The 5,693-nt window shown below is 49.1% G+C and overlaps 1 long non-coding RNA gene across 1 annotated transcript; it reads left to right on the top strand.

Moving 5' to 3' along the window:
- The first annotated feature begins 497 nt into the window (after window positions 1-497).
- On the top strand, window positions 498-5,107 carry LOC134471510 (uncharacterized). Its single transcript, XR_010040960.1, has 2 exons — window positions 498-664; window positions 1,266-5,107. It is a non-coding gene; the product is annotated as an uncharacterized LOC134471510 (long non-coding RNA).
- Window positions 5,108-5,693: the final 586 nt, after the last annotated feature.

Here is a 5,693-nt window from a genome sequence, read left to right as displayed (position 1 = left end):
TATTAGAAATGCTCTAAAACATTATAACTTAAATAAAGGCAGTTAGAAACTTTATTAAAGCTAGTACTGAGACTAGCTTCAAATTTTCATATTTTTAAAATTTGCTTCAAAATTTTAGTATAAGTTGATAGAAAGATAAAACTTGGAGGTATTGTTAAATGAGAAAAAGTATAATATGTAATGTATGCTTATTCATAAACATACACTAATTGCAGGAGCAAATTATTAATTGTACAGTTGTCAAAGAATATTTGATAGTCTAGATTTCAGTGGAATCAACGAAATAAAGATGTACAGAGAGTCATGTTCTAAAGTACTCTTTCAGATATTGAAGACAAAGTCCTGTGGGACTTCACAATGACCAGTGAGAAGGGCCATCTGCAGCCCCTGGGTCATGCGGGACACCAACTGGGGACAGGCTAGAGACAGCCCAAGGCTGTGGCTGCCCCTGCCCACCCCACCCTTAGTCTCACTACTCTTGCCTAGGAAAGAGGCCTCTTGGAAGTAAAGACGGCGGACCCGGGGGAGTCCCCTGGCTGGATCACGGCAAAGCTGAGCCTGACTCTTTAAAACCGTTAAAAACGAGTCTTCTGTGCTTCCTTTGCCACCCTCTGTGGCAGTGCGACCACGATTACCTCAAGGCTCTGTTCGTGCTAAGCATGAGGTAAAGGTTATCTATCTGACAGGGGCCATTGTGGTGTCACTTCCCTCACCTGTGGGAGTTGGGGCCTCAGTGGCACCATGCTCTCTTGGCACCAGTGTGTCATAACTGCGGGTTAATCAGGTAGTTTGTCCCTTTCTGCATGGCAGGAAGCATGGTGTGGTGGGTAAGAGGTCTCACCCCGGCTCCGATGGTACCTGACCTCGTGCAGTCTCGGGAACAGTGAGGAACTGAGCTCTGTTGCTGGAGCTGCCGGAGGTGCTCTGTGCTGCAGCCCTGGAGGCCAGCATGTCCCTCCTAAACTTGGGCAGAGTCTTACCTCTTGCACCTTGCAGAGCTGCCTGTGATTCACCTCTGCCCAGGACTCCAGGTCCCTTTCTTGCACCGCCATTGGCTCACTTTGCCCAGCCAGTCATACCTCTTCTAGCCCGGGACAGTGTGAGAAGGGCCCCCAGGCCTCCCCGCACATGCCTTCTGCCTGAGGAAATGCTCTAGCTTTTCTGGGGCAATGGAGGCTGTACTGCACCCCTCTGTGGAGCCACTTGTGACCCAGGGTGGTATTTTTCTCTTTCTTCTCAGCCATCCTTAATTTGTGCCTGCACAGGTTACTGTGATTGTTCTGAAGGACCTGTGTGATGACCATAAGTGGTGATGGTTGCTGTTGATTGTCTCTCAGAGCCATGTGTGTCCAAGACTTGGCCCCAGCTCCTGGCTCTCAGTAAAAGGTATGGCGCCTCCGGGAGATGGGCCCTGGTGGGGGAAATGACGTCATCAGAGTATGGCCTTGAGGGGTGTTGGGACTTGGTTCCTTCCTGTTTCTTTGGCTTCTGGCTGCCCTGAAGTGAGCATCTGCCGTGTGCTCCCCCATGACGCATTGTGCTGGTGTATGCCAGAAGCTCAGGCCAGGTGACGGTGGACTAGAACCTCTGAAACTGTGAGCCAAAATGAGTCAGTTTCTGCTCCATGTAAGTTATGAATCTGATAGTTTGTCACAGTGATGGAAAGTTGTGATGTTACACACATACCATACACACAAGGTGGAAGCATTTTTGTGAGTTTGGACAATTTTTCATGCTCTTAGATTTGGTGGTACGTGAGCAGAAAGTACCAGAATATCCTTTCAATCATTTGGGGAAAAAATTGGTGGACTTTGAATAATAATATTTAAAGTAAAACACAAGTTGTTTCTCGAAAAGGTGTCTCATTTCTGAGGAATGCTCTGGACACTGCGATACTGATTCACTTTGTGTGTTAGAAAGAATTCTAGTTGCAAGGGACAGAAATGGACTCTGCTCAGTAAACAAGGAAAGGAAGGGGACCAAGTAGTTAACAGCAACAGAGAGTAAGTGGAGGAGCCCCAGGATAGAGGATGGCAAAGGCCAGACAGCGAGACAGAGCCCAGCGACTGCCACGAGCAGCCCTCTGGACACCTCAAGACTGCCACTTCTGTTGTCCAGGAAAGCCTGCTAACATAGGACCCACAGCACAAGTGGGCCACCTGCCCACTCTGGGCTTCAGGTGGGGGCTGAGAGGGAGCACCTGGTTTCTCTCACTTCTGTCCCACAAGGGAGAGCTCTGTGTCCCTCAGGACTCACACGGAGACATTTCTTCCAAACAAAGAATGTTCCAATCTGGTTGGCAACCCATCTCAAAAATTGGACTGTTTTCAAGCCTGTGCCTCAGACTACTCAACTCCTACATATGTCTGGAATTCCTGTGTTGCCACAGTGCTTGACCCCTCTACCACGCAGACTTGGTCCTGTGACCACAAGTGCAGTGTAATCCAATGGTCGTCAGATCCTTCAGCCAATTCCAAGCAACCAGAGCAGGTTGCTCGGCAAGATGGGGGGTGATCTCCTTCCAAGTACTGCCACCTGTAGTCTCTGCTCAGCAGTGGTGGCCCTGAGCGCCTGCAGAGGAGCTGGTTCTCCACATTCCATGTATGTTCCTTTCGTCTGCAGCCAATAATTCTGGTGCTGTTTTCCTCCTGAGACGGCTCCTCCATGTCTCATTACCGAAGAATCTCAACCTCAGCGCACTTGCCTGTACCCAGCACTCCTGGCTTTTCCTTTCATCTTACACTGTTCTGTCCGCTCTAGTGCCTCATGTTCCAGGCACAAGGAGGCAGAGAAACAGGAGAGCCAGGTCAGCCTGCTTCTATCAGGAGGGGAAATTCCAGCACAGGCATTAGCTTTGGTCTCTTAATCCCAGCTGAAAAGGGATCTGTGTTGACCTGACTCTGGGACCCACTGAAGACCAAAAGTAACTGGGAAACCAGCAGAGACTTGGAGGGGGCTACATGAAAGCTAACATGTGGGTTTGTGTGGCCCCAGAGTCCAGATGTGTGGCCTTGTGGCAAAGAATGCTGGATGGGTACCTGGCTCTGCCCTTGGAGGGGGTCCTCGTGTGTTCCAGGCTCTGGACCTGGATACTTTATTGAAGGGACACCCTGTGTGCATGTGTCATTTGCCTCCCCTACTGGCAAAGCATTGCTCCCAGTCACCGGGTGTCCTGTGTCCACGTCTGGCAGGTCCAGACTAGGATTTAACTGCTGCAGCAGTTTGTGGGCTTGCAAACCTTTGTCTCTGCCAGGGGAACTTGGGGGGCCTCAGGTACAGAGTGAGGGCAGCTACTGTAAGTGTCCCTGTTATCCAGCAGAAGTAGGAAGTTGGAGCTGGGGGCCTGGAAAATAACCCTAGGATGAGCTGTGACTGACACATCCACGACTGCAAAGGGAGCTCACCCCTCTGCCTCATTAACTAGCGAATCTCCCCACCAGCGCTGCTCCGGGTCCCCAGATTAGCAATCCTGTCTCAGCGTGATGGAGACGCATCACATACGTCCTATAAGTCACCCATCTCCAGTGCACAGAGCTGTGATTTTTAGCAGATTTGCCACGTTGTCTAACCGCCACCATAAATCAGCCTAGATTTCCTTCCATCCAATAAGGGCGCTTTGTGCCCCTATGAAAGACATAATTGGAGTGAAGAATGCATCTTTAAGTAGACTGAAGACCTGAGGCAGTGCCTGCATCTTGTTCCTCTGCATGATGAGGGATCACAATTTACTTATCCATGATTAACACTGAGATAGCTTCACGTTTCCTGACTTGATTAATGGAGGTACCGTGAACATCCCGGAGTATAAGTACGTGTGCACATTTCACAACACACGCTTAGGTTATGCTTCTAAAGGAAGAATGGAAACTATTAGGAGAGAACATGTAGGAATTATCAAAGTTACACAAGTCTCAAGGAAGAATACGGCTATGGAAGGGACTTTCCCACCTCTGTCATGGGCAGACTCCTTGTTGGGGCAGTGGATTTTAGTCACAACTGTCACCTCATGTGACAGGAGGGCATGACCTGTCTCTATGGACCTGCAGTGGCCCCCAAGGCTCTGCTCACTCTGCTCAGTGCCTTTGCTGCCAGGATCCCAACTGCTCGGGAACTGCTGCTAAACTTTCCTGAGACATTGCAGCCAGAGGTTAAGTGCCCATTCGAGTGCTGACCAGAATGGGAGGGCGATGGCCTCTGGAGTGAGTGTGTATGTGCATGAGTGTGTGTGTTCGCTGCTCTGTTTTCAAGAGACTGTCCATGGGGACTCTGACAAGAGCTGCTTTCAGGGGGTCAGGGCTGACCTGGGGTGACAGGAGCACTCTGATTTGGACTTGAGCCTCTGCCACCTTCCTGGGCTGGGCATCCACCCTCATCAGAGCCCAGTTCTCAGGGACCCTCACTGCTCAGAGCATGGCCACTACCACACTCGGGCACAGTTCTGACAAGTCTAGTGGCCCAGTGAACCAAACCATAGGCGACAGGACTACATGCTCACCTGCTGGGTTTTGGACTCTCTTTGGTTCCTTCCCTGTATCTTCTTGTTCCTAACTTTTGGAAGGGGAATGTCTATCATGACACTGAATGTTGGAAGTGTTTCACTTTCTTGTCATTTCTGTAGGGGTTTGTAGCTAAGCTTTTGCCTTAAATTCTCAGAGGAGACCTTGGACTTGGATTTTTCAGCAATGCTGAAACTATTAAGACTTTGGGGACTCAGAGATGGACTACATGCCTTTTGACTAAAGGGATCTCAATGAATTTTGAGAGACAGGGGTTGAATGCTATGGTTCATGTCTTGATGTACCCCCAAAGCCTCATGGTAGTCATAGGTGGGGCTTTTTACAGAGGTGACTAAATCCAGTGTGCAGTGCTAGGATTAAGGGTGTGATCATTAAATCAGTCCCCTGATTGGATTGGAACTACCCTAATCCCCTTAGCCTGGAAACAGTATAAGGCACAGAAAGGGGCTTGTCTTGTCCCTTGATTGGTTTTGTTGTCTTATGCTGCAATAAACTGTTGCCCCTCTATCACACCACCCCGCCTTGGAGTCAGCTGATTATGAGCTGAAACCTCCACAAACTGTGAGCTAAATAAACCTTTCCTCCTTTAACTTTGAGTGTTGGGTATTTTGTCTCAGCAAAGAGAGAAAAGTAACCAAGATACATGGGACACATTTTCAAATGCTACTTACTGTTTCAATAATGGCTTTTCTTGTGTCCTGCTGTTTTCCCCAGAACACTCTTCAGTAGGTGTTGGATGGCTGTGCACCTGAGGTGGGAAGTCCTTGGGTGGAATGGCTCTGCCCTGATCCCTGCTTACACGCCAGTGTTGTACTTTATTTCCTCCTTGATCCCTGTCCTTCTCCAGGTGTTCAGAGGAGTCACAGAATTTCCTGGGACAAAGAGGTCTGCTGAGCCTTGGAGAGGGTCTAGGAAGCCACAAATTTCTGTGACACAGCTCTGAGATTCTGAAGGCCTTGAAATTTGTGGTCCAATTGACTTCCTCAAAATGTACTGATTTATCCTGCAGGCCCCTCTGGGGTTTATAATGCACACACACGCATACATGCACACATGCATACATACACACACATACATGCATGCACAGCCTCTAAAAGCAGCCACGCACACACAGACCAGAGCAACACTCCTTAAGAAAGCAGAGGGGTTCCAGCACTCATTACCCAGTTAAGAAGG

Source organism: Cavia porcellus, unplaced genomic scaffold (assembly GCF_034190915.1).
Source record: "Cavia porcellus strain 051 isolate PalLab524CR breed Dunkin Hartley unplaced genomic scaffold, mCavPor4.1 scaffold_18, whole genome shotgun sequence".
NCBI lineage: Eukaryota > Metazoa > Chordata > Mammalia > Rodentia > Caviidae > Cavia > Cavia porcellus.
The sequence above is the reverse complement of the archived record's forward strand: the minus strand, read 5'-3'. Positions and strand labels throughout refer to the sequence as shown.